Source organism: Ovis aries, chromosome 6, assembly GCF_016772045.2.
Source record: "Ovis aries strain OAR_USU_Benz2616 breed Rambouillet chromosome 6, ARS-UI_Ramb_v3.0, whole genome shotgun sequence".
In the NCBI taxonomy this organism is placed as follows: Eukaryota; Metazoa; Chordata; class Mammalia; order Artiodactyla; family Bovidae; genus Ovis; species Ovis aries.
In genome coordinates, this window is record NC_056059.1 from 85,433,292 (window position 1) to 85,455,572 (window position 22,281).

Consider the following 22,281-nt stretch of genomic DNA (forward strand, 5'->3'; position numbering starts at 1 on the left):
TACATTATCTTCTGGCCAAGAGGCCTGTTAACATTTTTATGGCTCTCTTCCTAGATAAATGTCTATCAACCAGAAAACTTATTTTCCCTTGAAGTGTTTTTTCTTTAATCAGCATCACCCTAAAAGTACTAAATAAAGTTACATTCCTGTAGAACAAAGGTGCAGTGGGTTATGACAAAGAAAGTACTTAACTTAAAGATCTAATGTTGCTAATGCCAGGGAAATTACCTGTTTTTTCTACATACTAACTATATCAACAAATAAAAGATATGAAAACTTGGCAGCAAATATTGGCTCAACAATGAAACCCTTAATCAGTTCTATTCTAATGATTTTGACTCCTTGGAAGCCCCTACATTCCTGGGATGTTTTATGCTTCCTGTGCCTCTTGTGGTCGGGAGGCTGTAAACAATCACATGCGTAGCTGTAAGAGTCCGGAGAGACCTGTCAGGCAGGCTAGAAAGCCATCAGAGGGGTTTTTGGATTGAAACACTCTTGTAACATCCAGGAGACTTATTAACTGGAGCTCCAAGTTAACTCCTTTTAGAGGAAGGTGGTGGGGAACAGCCCCCTGTAATGTTAGAAGAGTAGGTGGAAAGCATAACACAGTAAAGCAGGCAGACTCTGTTTTGGGGGGTAGATGCTCAAGAAAGTCTAGGGGGACCCCTGAGGCCTGATCCCAGCTTTGTGTTTGTCAGGCCCCTTTCCTCATGACCTTTGCCATGGGCAGGATTCCCCATGATGGCTCCCAGCACTTTTCAGTATAACTTTTGAGTTAAAATAATAAATTTCAATATATACCCATATAATTTCATGTTTATTTTATTTTTCACCAACTTTTCTCTTGGCATGACTTATTTAAATTCTTAAACAGAAAATCCCTTGAAAACAAACTTTAATCTGAGATGCTGAATTGTGAAAAGCCATTTTGTCACAGGAGGACAGGATCCTTATAATTCCTTCTTGCTGGATGAGTTCCATACATGGAGTAAACTTGCTACAGCTCTCAGATACAGATACTCCCTTTTCTCCTTTCCTGTTTTAGCAAACTTCCATAAACAAACCAGACAACACTTTGTGATGACAAATACAACAGTTGCCACACAGGCCAGCAGGAACCCAATATGTCCAGAGAGTGGTACTAGTACCAGGTGAGGTCGTGGGTGACTGGTCTCAGGTACTTGGCTCCTCTGTGGCATGTGGCAAACTCAATCCAGAAGACTGTTCAGTTCAGGGGTTTAGAGGCTTATTGTGGTGAATTCTTGATAGCCTTGTAGCATTTTCTTTCTATCTAAAGAAGTACAAAGATACAAACATTGAAAGGAAGCTACTTTGCTTAAGTATACCAATGGCATAGATGGTTTTCAAAGAGTCATATAAATTATTCAAAGTAAATGTCATAGAATTACAGAAAAGTGAAAGTGAAAATTGTTCAGTCCTGTCCAACTGTTTGTGACCCGATGGACTGTACAGTCAATGGAATTCTCCAGACCAGAAAACTGAAGTGAGTAGCCTTTCCCTTCTGCAGGGGATCTTCCCAACCCAGGGATTGAATCCAGGTACTCTGGCATCGCAGGCAGACTCTTTACCAGCTGAACCACAAGGGAAGCTACAATTGCAGAAGTAGTAGTCTATTTTTAGTTGGGTCCTCATTGAAAGTTTGACTTTTAAATTGAAATTTTATGATTGATAGTTATTTAAAAAGTGAAAATGGAAGGTCAGGTGGGAAACTTCAATCTTTTCTACCATAGGAATTAATAAGAGCCATTCCAAACACTGTAAGTTGGACAGTGGAAAGGAGAGTTCAGGATGATGTTCTTGTGGAAGTATAATAGAACAGAGTAATAGTGTAATAAAAAATGAAATGACTCCTAACCAGTCCAGGTGCTTTGACTCTTCTCCATTCCACTATCTATTTTCTACTAGTGGACCAAATTACTTTTTGGAGATACCTATTAGGTAATTACATCTCTCTACTCAAAATTTCCATCTGGCTTCTTATCACATTTAGAATAAAACCCAAATCTGTTCTTTGGTCCATAGTATCCTACATGCTCAGACCCCTGGTAATCCCTTCCTTGATCACTTTGTTCAGGCACTCTGTTGTAGGCACATTGGCCTTCTAGCTGTTTCTTGATGTTGCAAATGTTTTCTTACCTTAGCACCTTTGAACTTGCAATCCCTTTTGTTCTTCTGGAACATTCTTCTCCACAATACCCTGGAGCTTGTTTCAGGTTTTTGATGGAAGACTTTGTCTCAGTATTATGTTCAGAGTGGTAGAGTGTCTTTTCTTGATCACATTAAGATAGTAGTCAATGGCAATTCTTCCACTGTTTTTGCTTGTTTCTTCATTTGTTTATTTTCCTATTTACTCTGTAGACATTTTAAAATTTGTTATATATTCTAAAATAAACCCTTAACTATGAAGTATGCATGAAAGCTGCACAATTTCATTAAACAGCTCAAAACTAAAATAAGCTAGAAAATTTTCACCAAGTGAAACACAAATATAACTCCTACCCAGATCAGGCTGTAGAGTAGAGTAGGCTGTAGAGTATTATAAACTCCTGATAAGCATCTCTTCCTGGTGGAAGCTTCCAGTCACTTCTCTCTTCCCCAGATTAAGTACTAGCCTGACCTCTAACACTATACAATGATTTAACTTGTGTGCATATTGGAATCACATGGTATGTAGTTATTTGTGTCTGACTTGTGTAGATGTTGGTTGATTCCACTGTTGTATAGTATTCCCTTGTTTGACAGTACCACAAGTTATTTATTCATTCTTTGATCATTGGGCATTTGGATTGCTAACAGCTTTTTGGTCATGGAGGTATAATTATTCTCATATATGTATTTTGGTTTATATATTTATACATCTTTATTAGTTATATATCTAAGAGTGGAATTGCTAAGAGAAGGCTGCATGCATGTTTAGGTCTCTTTAATATTATTAAACAGTTTTCTGAAGTGGCTTATTAATTTGCGTTCTCATCAGCAGTATGGAAAGGTTCCTATTTCTCCGTATTCTTGTCAATGCTTGGTTGTGATAATTCTCAAATTTTAGCTTTTATGATGAAGTAAAAATGAGGTTTAATTTATATTTTCTTGATTTCTAATGAAGGGGATAAAGCTGTATGTATTTTGCCAGTAAGTGTAATCATTTGTATTGCCTTTTTAATATATCTATTGTAAGATTAAAGTAATTTCTATTTTTAGTTTGCAAAATATTTCTTTTGATATCATGAATGGATGTTAACTTTTATCAATTATTTAATCATTGGACTGGTCATATTTTTCTCTTTTATGTTGACAATTTATTGAATTATATTCATTTTTATACATTTAAACAAACTTTCAATCCTGGTATAAGCCCATTTTGATCAAGATGGTCTGTACTTTTTATATGGCATTCTAGTTCTGCATTTGATTTGTGGAAGGGTTTGTGTTAAAAGATATTTTTTCCTGTAATGTCATTGCCTTGTTTTGATAGTAAGGATTATGGCCTCATCAAATGACCTGAAAAGACCTAATATGTTTGACATTATCTAGAAGAGTTTGTATAAGATTGGTAGTATTTCTTTCTTAAGTATTTGGACATATTTGGTGATGAAGACATCTGAGCTGGATATTTCCTTTGTGGGAAATTTTAACAGTTTTAACAGATTCAGTAAAGTATGGAAATATTTAATTATTAAAGATGTATTCTATCAATTTTCATAAAAAATTGTATTTCAGAGGACACTGGCAAGAGAAAAGTAACATACTGATGGAGAGTATATTTGTAAAACATATATCTGAAAAAGACTTGTATATATGACACATAAGCGTTCTAACAGCTCAATAATAAAAAAGACAACCAAGTTAAAAAGTGGATAAAGGACTGGAAGAGACATGCCTCTAAAATGATAAAAATGGCCAATAGAAACATGAAAATATTTGCAGCATAGTAGCCATAAGGAAAATGTAAATCAAGACCACAGAGAGAACATATTCATTATCATGCCTAAAATAAAAATTATAATAGATAATAGCATGTGTTGACAATGATATGGAAGATTAGAAGAACACTCATACACTGTTGGTGAAAATGTAGAATGTGACCCCTTTGGAAAACAGTTTGGTAGTTTCTCATAAATATAAAATTATCCCATGACCCAGTGTGTGATATCTAGATAGCTACCAAAAACCAATAAAAAGCTATGTTCACACAAACATGTATAACAGTGTTTGTGGCTTCTTTTCATTATAGAGAAAAGTGAAAAAAAATGAAATGTCCATCAATTGATGAATGTATTAATTAGACTGTGATATGGTATGGATATAGTACAGAATATTATTCAATAATAAAAAGTACTGGTACATGCTGCAATATAGATCTAACTAAATTTTTTTTTGCTAATTAAAGAAGTCAGTTATATATAAAAAAACGCATATTATATGATGCTATTGAAGTAAAATGTTCAGAATAAGCAAACCTATAGAGATAAGAAGATTAGCAATTCTTAGTATTTTTAGTTTCAGAAATTCTAAGCATTGAATTGAAATAATTCCTTTCTCAATTTTCAGTCTTCTATGGATGTGCTGTGTATGCTCAGTTGCTCAGTTGTGTCTTAACTCTTTGTGACCCTTTGGACTTGAGCCTACAAGTCTCCTTCTCCTGTGGGAATTTTCAGACAAGAATACTAGAGTGGGTTGCTATTTCCTCCTCCAGGGGATATTCCCAATCCAGGGATCAAACCCATGTCTTCCATGTCTCCTGCATTGCAGGCAGATTCTTTACCACTGAGCCCTCAGGGAGCCCTTGTATGGATTCTGTCATACACTAATAAATGCATACTTGTTACAATATGCTATAGAGCTTTCAGATTTTTTTTTGGCATGGAAATTATTACACTGATTAGTTGCTCATTTGGAGAAGGAAATGGTACCCCACTTCAGTATTCTTGGCTGGGAATCCCATGGACAGAGGAGCCTGGCAGGCTACAGTCTATGGGGTTGCAAAGAGTCAGATACCACTTAGAGTCTAAACAGCAGCAGTTGCTCATTAAATCAATAGGATTAAACATTTGAAACAACTGGTTGAATGTAAAAGCAAAATTAAGATTGGTTGTATAATTTTAAGTATTTTAAAATTATCCTCTTAATAAGGGAAAGGAACTCATATTCACTGTTGAAAAGATAACTTATCTATCTACAGATACTATCAAGTTAAAGAAATGTTACACGCACGAAGGGTCATATATGACAGTCTTCAATGAATTGAGCAAATCTGTACTTGACGTTGTGTTCAAGTCTAATAGATGTTCCTTTTGCCTCCATGTGAGCATTATCGGGTTGATCAACAAACACGGAGTCCCACCATGGTAAATCGCATGGTAAATGGCTCAGAGATGCCATTGCCACCACCATGAGTGATAAAAGCTTCAGTTTTTGGGTGACCTAAGAAAGATTTCAATGAGAACAATAAATTCTGAGTCCCATGGTTAGAAACAGAAATTGACAGTATAAGTCAATAAAGAAGGCAATGCTTTCTGCTGAGGATTGCTATGCTGTTGGGATCACACAAGCTTTTGTGAATTTCCAAAGGAAGTCTGTCTGAGGAAATGAGGGAAAGCTATACATTAGAGGGGATGTTAGTGCAGAGTTGCTTTGTCCAGACGACAAGTGTGGACTGAATCTTGATTCAGAGAACACCATGTTCAAAATCATGGAGGTGAAGAAACATTGTTTCTTAGGAATAGAGGGAATGATTCATTCTGATAATGTATGGAGAATCTCAGGGGGCATTTGGCAATAGAGGAAAAATGATAGATGTGCTGTTTACAAAGTCATCTTCTATCAGCTACACTTTTATTTTTAGGCAATGTGAGTTACTGAAAGTTCAAGGAAAAGTATGGATGTTTCCTATATACTTTTAGATAAAAGCACTACAATAGCAGTAGAGCTGAGATAAAAGAGTGGGAAGACAAGATGACCAGTCAAGAAGCTATTGAAAATTTATAAGCGAAAGATAATTGTTATCTGGTGTTGATGTTTTACCTTGCTGTTCCACTATTGTCCCTGCGATCTTCTCTTAATTAGAACTTAGTATTTTTTTGCCACCTTCTTACCCAGAAGATCATTCTGTGGGGTCCACTTACAAAGTTGAGCATTGTTTCTTAATGTATCTGGTTTCTTCCCACTGAATCTCCACGCAACCTACTATGACCAAGAAAAGGCTCAACTCCACTAATAAGATCACAGGCTCAGAACATTTTAGAAATTAAAATCTAGTAAGAAGTCATCTTGCCCCACTTTTTTTCAATGAACAGATGTGGACATTTCTGCTCAGGAATGTTGAATAATGTTAAATAATAGTTCAAAACAAAAATCAAAGTAGCAAAAATCTGGGACCTTGTTGATCAACTATCATTTTGTTTACTACATTATGCTATGACCAGTTCTAAAGACTTGAGGGAAATTAGGTTGTAAATAATGTAATTTAATAGTTAAAAGCATTCAGGAATCAATCAGAACTGTAGTGCATACAAAAAGTTGACTGAAATTTCTGCAACTTCACTTCATATGACTGTCTTATATAACAAACTTGTGGTTTGAATCTAGAAAATACTTTGCTTGCTCAGCAGTTTCTGAGAGAAATCAGTGAAGATTTGCTTATGGTTACTTTTTCCAAGAAGCATTTTCATAGAAATGGGTATCTTTCTATTTTATTTTGTGAGCAATATTATACTTTCTTCTAGGTGGTATAATGAGATAAAATTTCTTCAACTAGCAGAGAGAATATAAATTATTTTACACTGCATATTGGAAAATCACTTCCTATAATCTTTGAAGTGTAAAATTATTAAGACATTGTTTCATATTTTTTCCTCCAAAGGTATTAATAGTGGAATTATCCATGCACATATTTTGTACAAAGCTAGGAATTGTAGAATAATAAAAGACATAATTCTTTTTAAAAAGAGAGTGCCACATTAATTTTCATTGATCATTATAAACTGAAATAAGCAAACTACCAGTTTGTGCTGTTAAGAGATATAATTGCATTTTTTTACAATAGAAAATACTAATTTAGAATGTATCAGTGATTCTATGCCCACCCCCAAAGAAATCGCTGATGCTGAAATTCTCATTTCTCAATGGGATGAAATAACCCTGAATCCGAGATTAGTGGTTCATTCAGTCACTCCGTCATGTCTGACTTTTTGCGACCCTTGACGTACTCCTTTCCTGATTTGGAACCATTCTGTCATTCCATGTCCAATTCTAACTGTTTCTTCTTGACTTGCATACAGATTTCTCAGGGGGCAGGTCAGGTGGTCTGGTATTCCCATCTCTTTAAGAATTTTCCATAGTTTGTTGTGATCCCCACAGTCAAAGTCTGTGACATAGTCAACAAAGCAAATGTAGATGTTTTCTGGCACTCTCTTGCTTTTTTGATGATCCAGGGTATGTTTACATTTGATCTCTGGTTCCTCTGCCTTTTCTAAATCCAGCTTGAACATCTGAAAGTTCACAGTTCACATACTATTGAAGCTTGGCTGGAGAAATTTGAGCATTACTTTCCTAGCATGTGCGATGAGTGCAATTATTTGATAATTTGAAGATTTTTTGGGATTGCCATTCTTTGGGATTGGAGTGAAAACACCTTTTCCAGTTCTCTGGCCACTGCTGTGTTTTCCAAGTTTGCTGGCATATTGAGTGCAGCACTTTCGCAGCATCATCTTTTAAGATTTGAAACAGGTCAACCAGAATTTCATCACCTCCACTCTCTTTGTTCATAGTGATGCTTCCTAAGATCCACTTGACTTCGCATTCCAGGATGTCTGGCTGTAGGTGAGTGATCACATCCTTGTGATTATCTGGGTCATGAAGATTTTTTTTGTATAGTTAGTGGGGTAAGGCTTTTTGTTTGTTTGTTTAAAGTAGGTAGCTATCTATTACTTGTAAAGGCTGTCAGCCTGATTCCAGTTTCTCAAAGATGAAAATAGTAAGGGTTGTTTGGGGCAGTTTGAGACAAGTAGTTCACAGCTAATGAACAGGTACTGATGGATTTATACTACCATAAATAACTACAGGACTTTAGCAGGAAGCGTCTTTCTAATTTTTTCTCCGCTAACACTGAAACTTCCATGCTTCCCAGTTTTTACCTCTCCTCTTCCTCCCCGCCTCTGAGAAAGTAGTTGTTAATCCAGTCAGTCAGAACAGTATGTTGATTAGGTCAAGTTGTTAATGGGCAGTACTGCTGCTGCTACTGCTGCTAAGTCACTTCAGTTGTGTCTGACTCTGTGCGACCCCATAGATGGCAGCCCACCAGGCTCCCCCATCCCTGGGATTCTCCAGGCAAGAACACTGGAGTGGGTTGCCATTTCCTTCTCCAACGCATGAAAGTGATAAGTGAAAGTTAAGTCGCTCAGTCGTGTCCGACTCTTCCCAACCCCATGGACTGAAGCCTACCAGGCTACTCCATCTGTGGGATTTTCCAGGCAAGAGTACTGGAGTGGGGTGCCATCACCTTCTCCAATGGGCAGGGCTAAGAGACCTTAAAGCTGGAGCCCATGCCCCTTCCTGTCATCTTTTTCTGTTTTAACAGGAAAAAACCCTGGATTCCAGGCTTCTCTCTTGATCTTTTCCTCAATGACTGGTTTTAAGACACATGTTGTTTTTATCTTGGTAAAAGAGGGAGCAGGAGTAGGAGGAAGGATTTCAATCTTTATGCTCCAACTCAGTATTTTTCAAAATTCTATTTTAAATATCGAATATTGAGTGCATCTACCAATTGAACTGCAACAGGATACCTCTCAGCTGCTCAGAACTTCCACAGTCCCCCCAGGAAGTCCTCTGGGAAACATTGTGATTTGTGGAGCAAGATTTGGATGTTTTTGTGTTCTTACTATTAACTTAATAGCACTAGAACACCAAACATAATCTCTAAGATATAAATGTCTCTCAGAACAAAGTAAAACTTGAATTGGAACATTTAAGCACATATGTCTCCCTTGTTCCATTTTAAAATTCAACTTCCAAAGAAAAAACAGATATACCAATTCATTTTGATCTAACCATGTCATGACATTCTCTGTTTCTCTCCCCTTTGCAAAAACCATTCTAATGGACCCACTCCAGACTTTAAAGAGATTCATTCAAGTTGTTGTTCAGTACAAAGGCAATTTAACAGACCTTCTGTGGAATCTGGGCAAGGGTCGATGCAATCATGTTAGCCCTTTCTTCTGGAAGGTTTTCAACCACTGACCCCAAACTCAATACTACAAAGCCATCTTCTCCAGAGCTTTGGACAAACTCTTTGATTTCCTGAAAACAAATAGTTCATTCTGTTATGAAGGGGAATCAGCAGAGAGAGGGTTTTTGTTTCATTCATTCTTTCTTTAGTTTGTTTGAAGAACATGAATACATACATTTCTAAAGAGAGAGAATTGTTAGAATAGCATCATCTTCTAATATACTATTAAAACCATTTAGAAAGTGATGTGATATGCAGTTTTTTTCTTTAACCAATGTATTATCATTGGCTACTAACAAGAATGGTGCTTTATTTATCACTTACTAACACGGGATGTCACTAAAATGAAAGTCTCCAGTGAAGAACATTTCACATTGTGAAAACACATTGATTTTCTTCAGTGAGTTTTGAAAGCAATGTAATTTTTACTCCATATCTCAAACAATAGCAGGGCCAGGAATTTTTTTCTCATTCTCTGTTAAATATCACTAAGATCCAGAAACAATGGCTTTGTAACTTGTCCCCGGATGACAGGAGTATACAAGCACACAAGTAAAATAGTATGCTTATTAAAACATATGGCTTGCTCACCAGGACAAGATTCAGGACCTTACTCTGTCCAGAAATCCGAAGTTATCCCTTCAACTTTGCTAAATTCCAAACTGTTCCATACATTACTAAGCTCTCCTTAATATCAGCAACCAGAACTCAACACCTTAGAATTATCTTTCTCTGATTTCCTTTTACTGAAAATTGGTGAAACTCTGTCAAAATGCTGTCTTGTTTCCTATAATAAGTTAAACAATCCTAGCCTAGCAAGATCAAGTTATTATTATCATTTTTTTCTTTTTCTTTCTTGATTTGTTTTGGAGAAGTTGACAAAAGACAGGCATTTAAAAGGACCTGAACTCCTTACAGAATTCCTCAAATAGAATGAAAAACAGTCTGAGGCTCAGCTTCTTGAATTTATATGTCATTCTTTGTCCAATGTATTCATTACTAAATTGATCTACTTTTCTTCTTAGCAGTTTTCAGGACAGGTCTTCTGATATATAGGCTTTCCTGATTATAAGGCTAAGTATGATAATATAAAGGTGATGGGCTTTCCCTGTGGCTCAGATAGTAAAGAATCCACTTTCAGGGTGGGAGACAGACCCAGGTTCAATTCCCGGGTAGGGAAGATCCCCTGGAAAAGGGAATGGCAACCCACTCCCATATTCTTACCTGAAGAATTCCATGGACAGAGGAACCTGGTTGGCTCTAGTCCATGGGATGGCAAAGAGTTGTACACAACTTAGTAACTAATACTTTTCCTTTTCACTTTTTCATGATAATATAAACAGAGTAAGAGTTTACATATAATTGCTTATCAAAAGAAGAAAAGCACTCTAGTTAAATTATAAATAAATAAGAACTCTCAATTTATTAACGATGATTTATTATTTATTTATTGGTGTTTCAAATTCCCAATAACCACAAGTTCCCTAAATTTAAGCCTCAGCTAAGACTCTGATCTATTAAACTTCTCATGATATTACAGAAATTGAAAAAGACAAAGATTGCTGAAAGTATTTTTTTCTTGTCTTAAAATTTTATTTCTGTTTTCTACCTAGTTCATGCTCTGGTAACACTGGGTAGGCTACGTCCATTTCATCTCTGTTAAGGAAATAGCTTTTCAAAATTTCCATAGCTTATTTCACCCTATTTTTATTCAAAACCTAATGAAATTGCAATATCATATATTATCACTATTTTTATATGGGAGGTTTAAATGTTGAGTATAAATTTGATTTTATTTCTGATCTTAACCCAGACATTTTAAGGATACTGATGCTATGATATACAATGAATGTGACAGATTTTGCCTGTAAGCTATTTATTTTTGGTGGGTTTTACATCATAAGAGGGTGACTACTTGGGTAAAACATCTGATCCAGCTATCTAGAACTAATAATGGTTCATGACATAAAGTTACAGAAAACTGTCATCTACATTTAAAAATGTGGATCCTATTGTGCAAGTTTTGAACTGTAGTACTGGAGAAGACTCTTGAGAGTCCCTTGGATAGCAAAGAGATCAAATCAGTCAGTCCTAAAGGAAATCTGTCCTGAATGTTCATTTGAAGGATGGATACTGAAACTGAAGCTCCAATATTTTGGCCAACTGATGCAAAGAACTGACTCATTAGAGAAGACGTCATGCTGGGAAAGACTGAAGACAGGAGAAGGGGATGACAGAGGATAAGATGGTTGGATGGCATCACGATCTCAATGGACATGAGTATGAGCAAGCTCTGGGAGACGGTGAAGTACAGGGAAGGCTGGCGTGCAGCGGTCCATGGGGTGGCAAAATGTCAGATATGACTGAGCTACTGAAAAACTTCAGTGGATCTCCTGACTCAGGAATTGAGCCCACATCTCCTGTAGCTCCTACACTGGCTTGTGGTTTCTTTATCACTGGACCATAAAGAAGCCTGAACATCAATGATTTGATGCTTTCTTAAAATGCAAGATCCAGAAAACTAAGATCATGGTATCTGGTCCCATCACTTCATGGCAAATAGATGGGCAAAAAATGGAAACAGTGAGATAATTTATTTTCTTGTTCTCCAAAATCACTGAAGATGGTGACTTCAGCTATGATATTAAAGACATTTGCTCCTTGGCAGAAACTATGACCAAGCTAGACAGCTAGACAGCATGTTAAAAAGCAGAGACATTGTTGACAAATGTCCATCTAGCCGAAGCTATGGATTCTCCAGCAGTCATGTATGGATGAGAGAGTTGGACTATAAAGAAAGCTGAGCACAGAGGAATTGATGCTTTTGAACTGTGGTGTTGGAGAAGCCTCTTGAGAGTCCCTTGGACTGCAAGGAGATCCAACCAGTCCATCCTAAAGGAAATCAGTCCTTAGTATTCATTTGAAAGACTGATGCTGAAGCTGAAACTCCAATACTTTGGTCACCTGATGAAAAGAATTGACTCATTAGAAAAGACTCTGATGCTGGGCAAGATTGAAGGCAGGAGGAGAAGGGGATGACAGAGGATGAGATGGTTGGATCGTATCACGATATCAATGGATATGAGTTTGAGCAAGTTCTGGGAGTTGATGATGGACAGGGAGGCCCGGCATGCTGTAGTTCGTGGGATCACAAAGAGTTGGACATGACTGAGCTGAACTGGACTAAACTGGATTGTGGCACTAGGGAAGATTCTTTAGAGTTCCTTGGACAGTAAGGCAATCCAACCAATCAATTCTAATGGAAATCAATCCTTAATATTCATTGGAAGGACTGGTGCTGAAGCTGAGACTCCAATACTTTAGCCACTTGATACAAAGAGCTGACTCATTAAAAAAGATCCTGATGCTGGGAAAGATTGAAGGCAAGAGATCTAATGACAGAGGAGGAGATGGTTTGATGGCATCATTGCATCAATGGACATGAGTTTGAATAAGCTCCAGGAGATGGTGAAGGACAGGGAAGCCTGGCATGCTGCAGTTGATGGGGTCGAAAAGAGTTGGGCATGACCATGCAACTGAACAGCAACAACATTGTGCAGGTTAATACTAAACCAGGCACTTCCTCCTTGCTATTTACATTACTATATTTGTTTCCAAACCTGGTGTGAGATCAGGCAGCTTGAAAAGTGAAAGTTGAAAGTTAGTCTCTCAGTCATGTCTGATTCTTTTTTTTTTTTTTTAATTTTTTTTTACTTTACAATACTGTATTGGTTTTGCCATACATTAACATGAATCTGCCACGGGGGTACATGAGTTCCCAATCCTGAACCCCCCTCCCACCACCCTCCCCATATCATCTCTCTGGGTCATCCCAGTGCACCAGTCCCAAGCATCCTGTATCCTGTATCAAACCTAGACTGGCAATTCGTTTCTTACATGATAGTATACATGTTTCAATGCCCTTTTGACCCATTGAACTGTGAACTGCCCAGCTCCTCTGTCCATGGAGTTCTCCAGGCAAGAATACTGGGGTGAATTTCTGTTTCCTTCTCCAGGGGATCTTCCCTACCCTGGGATAAAACCCAGGTCTCCTGCGTTGCAGGCAGATTCTTTACCAACTATGGTATTAAAGAAATCAGGCAGTTTACATGATTGAAATAGAACTATACCTAATGAAATTAGGCATTGTGTCATGAGTGCTAAGTAACTTCACTAGATTCCAACTCTTTGCACACCTATGGACTATAGTCTGCCAGGTTTCTCTGACCATGGGATTCTCCAGGCAAGAATACTGAAATGTCCTCCTCCAGGAGATCTTCCCAATCCAGGGATCCAATCTGTGACTCTTACATCTCTTGTGTTGGCAGGTCAGTACTTTACCACTAGCACCAACTCCTGAGAGAGGCTTATTTTCATGAATTGTATTATCAGGATGCAACGATTTCTGGCCTATTTTGTGTTGTGAAGTTCTTTCACCTCAGATAAGATCAGAAAAAATACTGAAGTGCATTCACAAAGGTTTTGGGACAAAATATCATGAGTTTGATGGTATACACACACACACAACAGAAAGAATCCCTCCAGTGTAGATACTGTTGAGACTGCTTAAAACTTCAAATATTATTTTAATATTTTCTTCTGTTTTTGATTTCTGAGGCAAATTCCTTTGGTCAAAAGTTTTCAGTCATGGTGGCCAATAGTTAGGAATCACTACATTTTTGGCACTGTGTAAGTGCTTCATGTACATGTGATCTAAGTCATTCTGATTTTGTCTGGCTCTTTGCGATGCTATGGACTATAATCTGCCAGATTCCTCTGCTCATAGGATTCTCCAGGCAAAAATACCAGGGTGAGTTGCCATGCCCTTCTCCAGCAGATCTTCATGACCCAGGGATTAAACCTGAGGTTCTTTACCACTAGTGCCACCTGGGAAGCCCAAGGGCTTTATGTATCTGGATTATTAACCTGGATTATTTTTATTCTCAGTAGTTATGGCCTATAAAGTAAACCATACATTTCTTCCTTTATTCTCACGCATCCATGTTTTATAGGAAGGCACTATGGCAGAATCTGCTTTTTGTATATTTCTTACCTATCATAGTACCATATATTAAAGGACCAGATTCCATCAGTTCAGTTCAGTTCAGTCACTCAGTTCCATAGTCTTTAAATACTCTCCTATATTTCCAGTTTTAATATGGCATTATCAGAATTTGATTCTTTTAGATATTTAATTGCAACTTACTTTAATAAAATATGAGATCACTCCGACATCACCTCAATCTTATGTATCTTTGGATTTGTACTTTATTATAAGTAATTGTTTAACATTCATATTTTTCTGGCTGACCAGTCTGTAAGATTCCCAAGGACTGCCATTGTGTCTCTCTCTTCCACCCCTCCTTCTTCTGTAAGAGTATAGAATTTGGCATTTGGCAGACAAAGAATACACATTTGTTGAGAAAATATTATTTCTCGTGTGTTGGAAGAGTTTTTCATAGTGGCTATATCCATATAATCTTGCACTTCTCTCATATTTTTTATGACTTTTCATACTTTTTATACCCCAGAATATTAAGTAATAGTGAAACATGAAACACACAGTAAATGAAGGAATGGAGTGAAGAAATTTTATATATTGCCCATGTCATTTCCATAAGACAGTATTTGGGCTGGGAATGGAAAAAAAACTCTCTTCAAGATCAAAATTTACCTTATGCAGGGGTTTGGCAGGTTTTCAGTGGAGTCTTCCAACAAAACCAAAATTTGGTAAGAATGATTGGGGAAATTCAAAATCCCAATAGCTTATTATCAACCAAAATCAGTTTTATCCATCAATTCATATAATGTAGTGGGTCTTCCTGAAAAAGAAAATAGGGAAAGGAATATATGGGAACTTGTGAATATATATCTATTTTTTCTTAGAAGAGAGACCAATAAAGTTTCAGTTCTGTATTGGCCAAGATGAACAAATAATGCCAGTGTTTTACAATTTGAACAAACATGTAGAGAAAAAAGAGAGGGAAAAACACATGCAAGTGAGAAACTTATATAGCTCATAATAACTTCTTCCCTTGGCACCTTTGAATCTTTCTAGGTTCATGTGACTATTAAAGATTAACTCTTGCATCACATGTTACAAGTTCACTAATAGATTTTAATTCTAAGTCAATTTCCTTCTGTAATTACTTACATATGTGATGAATATTGCATTCTAAATGATCTTCTTGTTTCCCACTGTATAGCATTAGATTTGTATCACTTTCATGATATTTGTGCATTTTTACTTAATGTAAAATCTTTTAAACATTTTTTTAAACTAACTGAGGATCCCATCTTCCAGGGAGAACCCAGCATTGTGTGATTGCCATGAACCCATTGGCAGGGGAAGCTCCTGGTGCTAATAGTTTAGAAGGAGGATTCTAAAATGGTGTTAGCCAGGGTTGGTGTCAGAATGATGGAAGGAGATCCCCAAAATGGCTGCCACCAGAGCCACATCCCCAGGTGTAGTCCCAGCTGCACAATGCTTCTCCAGGAGATGCTCCAAGATCAGCAAGTGGTTCTTACCGAGGTGTCTTTCAAACTACTGACTTTGCTGGTACTCAAACTAAGTGAGATTTTGTGTACACCCTTTGAGAACAGTCTCTGTTTACAGAGTCTCCTGTTTTCTTGAAGGTAAGCCCCTCTGGTTTTCAAAGCCAGACATTCTGGGGTATATCTTACCAAAATAGGGAGCTTGATGTGGAGGCTGAAACCACTATCTCCTGGAGGAGGACCTGTGATATTCCTCCTGTTTGTAGGTGGCCAACCTCAGGTTTTGGGTCCCAGTTAGACTGTGTCTCTGCTCCTCCTACTTGTCTTGTTGTGGCTCCTTCTTTATATCCGTCATTGTGGAAAGTCTTTTGGGCTAGTCTTCAGGTTGTTCTCAAAGATAATTGCTTTGTGAGTAGTTGTATTTTGGTGTGTCCATGGGAGGAGATAAGTCCAGGGTCTTTATACCAACTTGATCTCACTCACATAGGTATTGTTTTCTAAAGATTATTAATGACTTTCCACATTAAATATGGACCAACAGCATGAAGAATTTGCACTTCTCACACTTATTTCAATCTGGTCTTCAGGTCACCTAGCCAGCCACCAGAGGATCCTGGTTACTCATGATAACTTTTCAGAGTATAGATAAAGGTAAGAAGAGACACTCCAGTGGTTTAAGAAGACTCTCTAAAGGTGCAAATGTTACCAGAAATCAATAGCTTTCCCTCCTATAGCTAAAGTCTCAACTTTTTCTGTATGTTTTGAAGAAGAAACTTATTGTGGGACAAAATTCTTGATCCATCTATGATCAAGAAAGTGTATGATAATTGAGATGCACTAAATGAAATGATGGCTCTCACCTCCATCTTTATGTTATTTATTTTTTCTCTCCTAGGAAATTTGAAACATTCTGACTGTATAGATGACTACAATCTACTGGCAATGGAAGGCTGCTTAATAACTGCCTAAAAAGGAAAAAAGGACGGGCAGCTAAGGAACTATCTTATGATTCAGTCTGTCAAGTGTGTTCCTGTGTCTAAATTTGTGTCTTTGGTCTCCAGAAAAATTATAAATATTGGAAAAACTAAAAGTAAATATTGAAAAGCACATTGGAATGAGTGATAAGGGAGATTCACTTGCTAAAGACTGATCAAAATCTTCCTTTTTAGTATTTATAACTTGGTTAAAGGATCTCCTTTGTTAATTTCTATTCTTGGAGTAAATCAGCAATGCTGTGATGGCTCCTTGTTTAAGGAGTGACATAAACGTTCTGGAAAGCCAGTCTAGAAAACCTGCCTTGGTTGCAAAAGTCTATTTGCACCAGTCACTTGCACCTCTGTCCCCTTACTTACCTAAAATTTCTTTAAGCTTTTTTATGGCTTTGGATTATTTGCCTAATATATCTTCACACATACGCTCCATTCACAGCCCAGCATTCTACTTTGATTTTTTGCTATATTTTACCATGTTTTCCTTCACTTTGCTGTGCATGTGCTTATTATGTTACCTCACTTACAAGCTTCTTTTCTATGACCTATGATTCCTGATTAACTTTTATCTTAGAAACTTTAATCTCTGAATTATTTATTTTAGAAACGTTGGTCTTTGGATTACTTGCTTAGTCTTTTATTTTAGATAGGCCTAATCATCCTCCCACTTCATTCACCAACCAGCTTTCTACACTGACAGTTTGGCATGTGATGCCCTTTGTCACTTCACATGAACTCGCATGACCTTCCTATGGAACCTCGTCTAAGAGTTTATTTTCTATGACCTGTGATTCTTGGTTAATTTTTAGCAGATTTGTTCCTAGACTTTGGTCTTGGTTCTATTCTTCAAGCCTCTACCTTCTATAACCTCATACAATATATATGTAATCTTAATCTTGAATATTGCATATACAATGTATATGTAATCTTAAATCAACCTTGTAAATCTTCTTAGCCATTGAGAGCAACAAAGAATTTCTGCTAAAGATGGTTTCTAAAATTTTTAAAATAATTTCCAAACACAAATATATATATATTTGAGTAAAACATAGTGAGGGAACATCTCTCTTGGCAAAGAGAAGTTTGGTTAGTTGAGTGATATGGAGAATGTCTGTTATGAAGACCACCACAATGAAGAGAAACAAATCTTTTCTATTTTGTAGCACACTTGATGCTTACCATAATATTTCTCCAAATCATAGATGGAGTTTTGAAATTAGAGTCTCCTATTGTTCTTTCATATATCGCAACATGCAAAATGGTTACTCCGAGGCCAGACTGCTATGTTTTAATCGCATCTCTGTCACTTCTTCCTCATGAAAACTTGAATAGGTTACCTTACTTAAGTTTCTATATGTATAAAATGAGAATAATATTGCCTATGAATAAGATCTCTATGTCTCTATCTTATGAATTAATAAATATAATGGTCTTAGATTTCCTGGAAGAGAGTAAATTCTCAACAAATATTTACTAATTTCCTTCTGCTCCCCAAATTAGTAAACAACAGCAATGAAGAGAAAGCTCGATAAATATTTGTTGTTGAAAGGATACACTCATAGAATCAAGATTAGCAATCATTCACATATGAAAAATCTATTGGACTCTCATCTTTTGCTTAATTTTCAAACTGCAGGTGCTATAGAATCAAAGCAAACATTGATAATCAAATATTAACCCCTGATGTTTTTTAACATTCTAATATTAATCCCTGATGTTTTAGGTTTCCATAGTCAGTTCAGTCACTCAATCCTAACCGACTCTTTACAATCCCATGGACTGCAGCATGCCAGGTTTCTTCCCTGTCCATCACCAACTCCCAGAGATTCCTCTACTTCATCTCCAAGATTTGGTGATGCCATCCAGTTATCTATCTCATCCTCTGTCATCCCCTTCTCCTCCTGCCTTCAGTCTTTTCTAGCATTAGGGTTTTTTCCAATGAGTCAGTTCTTTGTATTAGGTGGTCAAAGTACTGGAGCTTTAACTTCAGCATCAGTTCTTCCAATGAATATTCAGGACTGATTTTCTTTAGGATGGACTAGTTTGATCTCTTTGCAGTTCGAGGGACTCTCAAGAGTCTCTCCAGCACCACAGTTCAAGAGCATCAATTCTTTGGCGCTCAACCTTCATTATGCTCCAACTCTCATATCCATACACAACTACTGGAAAAACCATAGCTTTGACTACACTGACCTTTGTCAGCAAAGTAATGTATCTGCTTTTTAATATGTCTAGGCTTAGTTTAATATGCTGTCTAGGTTTGTAATGGCTTCTCTTCCAAGGAGCATGTGTTTTTTAACTTCATGGAGCAGTCACTATCTTCAATGGCTTTGGAGCCCAAGAAAATAAAGTCTGAAAAAGGAAATGGCAAATAACTTCAGTATTCTTGCCTTGAGAACCTCAGGAACAGTATGAAAAGGCAAAAGATATGACACTGAAAGGTGAACTCATTAGGTTGGTAGGTGCCCAATATGCTAATGGATAAAATGGAGTGGAAAAATAACTCCAGAAAGAATGAAGAGCCTGAGCCAAAGTGAAAACAAAATCCAGTTGTGGATGTGGCTGCTGATGGAAGTAAAGTCTGATGCTATAAAGAATATTGCCTAGGAACCTGGAATGTTAGGTCCATGAATCAAGGTAAATTGGAAGTGGTCAAACAGGTGGTAGCAAGAGTGATCATTGAAATTTTAGAAATCAGTGGATAAAATGGACTAGAATGAGTTAATTTAATTCATCAGGTGAACATTATATCTACTTTGGACAAGAATCCCTTAGAAGAAATGGAAAAGCCTTCATAGTCAACAAAAGAGTCCAAAATGTAGTACTTGGATGCAGTCTCAAAAATGACAGAATGATCTCTTCGTTTCCAAAGCAAACCATTCAATATCACAGTAATCCAAGTATATGTGCCAACAACTAATGCCAAAGAAACTGAATTTGAATGGTTCTATGAAGACCCACTAGACCTTCTAGAACTAACCAAAAAAGATGTTTTTTTTTTTTTTCATTATAGGGGGCTGGAATGCAAAAGTAGGAAGTCAAGAGATATCTGGAATAACAGGCAAGTTTGACCCTGGAAGACAAAATGAAGCAGTGCAAAGACTAACAGAGTTTTGCAGAGAACACGCTGGTCATAGCAAATACCCTCTTCCAACAACACAAGAGAAGATTCTACATATGGACATCACCAGATGGTCAATACCAAAACAGTTTGATTATATATTTTTGCAGCCAAAGTTGGAGACGCTCCATATAGTCAGCAAAGACAGGATTGGGAGCTGACTATGGCTCACATTATTAACTCCTTATTGCCAAATTCAGCCTTAAATTGAAGAAAATAGGGGGAAACACTAGACCATTCAGGTGTGACCTAAATCAAATCCCTTATGATTATACAGTGGTAGTGACAAATAGATTCAAGGGATTAGATCTGATAGACAAAGTGCCTGAAGAACCATGGGCAGAGATTCATAACATTGTACAGGAGGCAGGGACCAAAACCATCCCCCCAGAAAGAAATGCAAAAAGGCAAAATGGTTGTCTGAGGAAGCCTTATAAATAGCTGAGAAAAAAATAGAAGCTAAAGGCAAAGGAGAAAAGGCAAGATATATCCATCTGAATGCTGAGTTCCAAAGAAGAACAAGGAGGGATAAGAAAGCCTTCCTAAGTGATCAATCCCAAGGAAATAGAGGAAAGCATTAAATGGGAAATACTAGAAGTTTACTTAGTAAATGACATTTAATCCATTGAGAGAGAAGGAATAATAGTAGATAACTCTCAGAGAAACTCATCCACAGCTAAGCAATTTTTCTTCTTAATAGAGAGGCTAGATGATGGAGATGTTAGAGAGATTAAAATAGTAGAAGATTTGAATCTAGAGAGAGATGTCAGGAACTTTGATTCTGAAAGCTAAAAGGAACATCAGTTCAGTTCAGTTCAGTTCAGTTCAGTCGCTCAGTCATGTATGAATCTTTGGGACATAGAAATGTTTAATTTTAAAGAAAAGTAAACACAAAGTTTATACAAAATATCAGATTGCTTTGTACATATATATATATATATATATGTATATATATATATATTAAACTGATCCAGGTTTAAAAGATATTTCCTCATGACTAACCTTCATTTGATTTTTAAATATATTTAATGAAGTTTCTTACTATAGCATATTAAAAATGGCTATTACTCTTTGTAACTCTTGCTATTGAGAGGTGGAGGCGATTTCTTCACCCTTTGAATTTGCCTCCTGACCTGTTTTACTAATAGAAGGTAGCAGAAGTCATTTTTTGTGAATTTCAAATCTAGACCTATAACTTTCATACAACCTATTCTAGAATTTTGCTACCATCCAAAAAGGTCCAAGGTTTTCTGTTGGAGAGGTCACCTGGAAGAAACAATCAAAGTATCCTGCTAATCTGCCAAACCCCAGCCATGTGAGTGACACTTTCTTGGACTGTTCCACTTCTGCCACACCTGGTAACTAACAGTATCATAAAGATTAAGCCCAGGCAAAACCTACTGAGGAGACATTTTCCTAAGCCCAGCCCAAATTTCTGATTCATAGGGTCATGAACAAACAGCATGGTTTCTCTTTCAAACTGTGAGTTTTAGGATAGTTGCTTTTACAGAAATAAGTAACAGAGATTATAATTTATGAAAAGTGAAGTGCATACATAATTTTCAAAATAAATAAGCCTCAAGAATATTAACATAAAGGACTATTACTGTCAAATAGAAAAACATTTCCAATGTCACAGAGTTCTAGACTACTTTGCACACTCTCCTGAATAGTTGATACCTTTTGACTAAGAAGTTATTATATTTCCATTTTGACACTAAACATAAGAAAATACAAATTATACCACTCTAACCCACACAGAGAATATAAGATTTCTTTTCATCTACTGGAGGGAAAATGTACAGACTTACTTAATACTTCACTGTAAAATTTATTCCACTTCTTGTTAAAAGTCTCAAATGAAAAGTCAAAATATAGGTCATAAACCATATTTGTCACTCTCTCCATAAATGCCATTTTGTCACTTAAGTTCGAATATTATAATAGGTATGTAGGAATGAGGAATTATAAGCCCTCCACAGAATTTTTCTTACGTATTGCCAGTGGTAAATCGAAGACTGTAGACCAAAGGTAGGGTAGGCAGTTTAGCCAGCAGCACAGCACTAGGAGAAATTGCATCTCTAAGAACAACATCATATCTGGACTCTTTCAGTTTTTTCATAAGGTTTTTTGTTTAAAACTACATCTGCACAGAGCTTTTGAACAGTATCAGAATATTTGTGATATGTTTTTTGCATCTTTAAATCATATGCCCACAATGTACTCTTCGGTAATTCATATGCCCATATCTTGATCTATTTCATAAAACACAAATCAGTCTCATTCTGAGTGAAGGATGTAGGGTAAGACACAAATTTAAGGGCAGAGGGTTTACTGGGATCCACCAGGATGGAAGCTGAAGATGCTAACACAGTCACTTCATGATCGCTCTAAGCAAGTTCATCCAAAATTGTTTTAAATTGATCCAGTCA

The 22,281-nt window shown here is 36.7% G+C and overlaps 1 pseudogene; it reads right to left on the reverse strand.

Moving 5' to 3' along the window:
- Window positions 1-950: 950 nt before the first annotated feature.
- Window positions 951-21,977, reverse strand: LOC101122524 (UDP-glucuronosyltransferase 2B18-like; annotated as a pseudogene).
- Between the last annotated feature and the right edge of the window lie 304 nt (window positions 21,978-22,281).